Below are 2,565 nucleotides of genomic sequence, written 5' to 3' on the forward strand. Positions count from 1 at the left end.
AAAAACAAAAAAACAAAGTGGAGCCTTCCAGGATATTTTGCATACTGTTGTTTGGTCATATGTTTAAGGACGAAGGCTTGATTTTGGAATTGTTTTATCTTTTATATAATGTTCTACGGAACACGCTCTAGGAAAAGGCTGATGGCATTCTTCCTGGTGAAGATGGTTAGCCCAGGGCTGGAGAGATGGCTCAGTGGTCAAGAGCACGAACTGTTCTTGCAGAGGACTTGTGTTTGGTCCCTAGCACCCACCTAGTGGCTCATAACCACCTGTAACTCCACTTCCAGGGATTTGATGCCTTCTTCTGGCTTTCTTGGGCTCCTGCGTGCATATGGTGCATATAAAGTCATGCAGGTAGCATGGATACATATACAATAATAAATTAAAAATAACTCAGTCACTGTTTCTTCACCATCCATACATAAACAAATAATCAATAAATCTTAGAAATAATTCAGTCAGTGTTTCTTCACCATGCATATACATATACAAACAATCAATAAATCTTAATAATAATTCAGTCAGTATTTCTTCTAACTGTAGGTGGAGTTTTTGTCAGGACTGTCAGGCTGTTCTGTCTCATCAGCTGGCTTCCAAATAACCACAAAGAAGCTTAATATTAGTTATAAATACTCAACTGATAGCTCTGGCTGGTTACTAGCTCTTATATTTTAAATTAATTCATATCTCTTATCTACCCTATGCCACGTGACTGTACCTTCTTTCAACATGGCATGTTCATCTTGCTTCTCTCTGTACCTCTTAAGACTCTTCAAGACTCCACCCTTCTTTCCAGCCTTCTCTCTGTCCTGAAAATCCCGCCTAGCTATCAGCCAATCAACCTTTTATTAACAATGAGATCAACACATTTTTACAGTGTACAGCAGGACTATTCCACAGCATCTCACACAGTATTTAATCTTTGATTTTTCTCTTTGCTTTTATGTCAAGGGCATAGTTGGTTTGGCCATGTGGATGCTTGGTAACCAGTTCAACTCATGTTTTTTATTGGGCATGTTTGTGGAACACCTGCTACATGCTCTGTGTGATTGTAGGTACCAACATTAAGTTATATCAAGACTCTTAACTTTCTTTTCTTTATTGACCAGGAGACAACCGCAGGCCCGTAGCCTACTCACTCTGAATTGTTCTCAAATCAAATTCTCCACATAGTTTATTTTAGATCCTTACTGTTTCCTGTTTCCTGGCTTTGGACTAGTATCTGTTACTCATAATGTTCTTGATTTTGATCTTTTTTTTTACATTTTTGTATTTCTATTTTTTTTTAATGCTTATGAGTGCTTCTCCTCTGGAGATAGAGGTGGTTGTGAACCGCCTTATGTGGGTGTTGGGGACTGAACACGGGTCTTCTGCAAGAGCAGCAAGCACTCTTATCCACAGAGCCATTTTTCTAGCTCATGATTGATTCCTAATAATACTATTTCAGGAATGTTTATAAATGTTTTTCTCTTTTAAAAATGTTGGCCATATTTAACAGCATTTAAAAACGTCAGTGGCTGTCCCTTACCATATGGAGAAAACTACAAACCCCTCAACACTGCGTGTGAGATCCATTAGCGTATGGCGGTGGCCTGTGCTCTCCCTGCGTTGCGCTTGCAATCACCCTGGGCAGTGCACAGTTCCTGCAGTGTTCTAGGGCCTTGCAACCATGTGTTGTGTACACATCCCTCTCCCTACGTCCCAGTGTCCTTGTTCCCTGCTTCACCGAGAGAACATCACCCTTTAAGAATTTTGCAAATCTCACTCTCAAGCACGATGGTAATCTCTTCTCTCTGCTTCCAGAATAATCGGTTGATTCTCAGTTCACTGTAGCAGTGTGTTGCAAGCACTTGTTTCTCAGAAGACACCCAAATCCCTAAACTTCTTCACCAGTCTTTCTACCTATAGCCTCTAGAGTCTTTTCTTCCCTTACCTATATAGCTCCCTTCCCCAATACATTACTCATTACACAGTTGGCACTCAGTGTATGCATTTGGAGTTAATTCTTTTCTTTCTCGTGAGAAATGGAACGCTAGCCCAGGAGCTCTAAGTTCATGCCTGTAGTAGATTTGTGCTGTAGGTGGTGAGACAGGCAGAATCACAGTCTGTACTGTGCCTCATCTTGCACGCCAGCACTTCTGCATTGGGATGAGCTGAGGGAAGTCACACAAGCTTCTGTAGCTGAGAACTCACAAACAGTCATTTGTGGCCTGTCATCTTAATTAGTGGTTACCACTCATCTGACAAAAAAAAAAAACCCTCCGTGTTAGACCCTGTAGCAGAGAATTTAGGTCCCCACGTGAAACCTGTTGATGTCACTGCTGTGGGCTTCGCTCTGCGGAGCCAGCTGTCAGGGTGCCTGACCAGGCACACTAGAAACACCCAGACTAGTGAAGGTGAAGCGGGAGACTGAGGTGCTGCTATGATGGGGGGGCAGCAGTCTCACGTAGTGACTGCTAGTGAGATGAAGTGAGAGAATTAAGAAAACCAGGTATCAGAGACGAAGCACTGATGTCTGAGGTGGCCTAAAATTTCAGCCGAAAAGCCATCCTTTTTTTTTTTTTT

At 41.9% G+C, this 2,565-nt stretch overlaps 1 protein-coding gene across 2 annotated transcripts in view; it reads left to right on the forward strand.

Moving 5' to 3' along the window:
* The window catches only part of Commd10 (COMM domain containing 10), a 130,876-nt gene that overhangs the window by 2,136 nt on the left and 126,175 nt on the right, over window positions 1–2,565 (forward strand). The gene's annotated exons all lie outside the window — the stretch shown is intronic.

The sequence above is a fragment of the Microtus ochrogaster genome, chromosome 18 (assembly GCF_000317375.1).
Source record: "Microtus ochrogaster isolate Prairie Vole_2 chromosome 18, MicOch1.0, whole genome shotgun sequence".
NCBI classification, from domain to species: Eukaryota; Metazoa; Chordata; class Mammalia; order Rodentia; family Cricetidae; genus Microtus; species Microtus ochrogaster.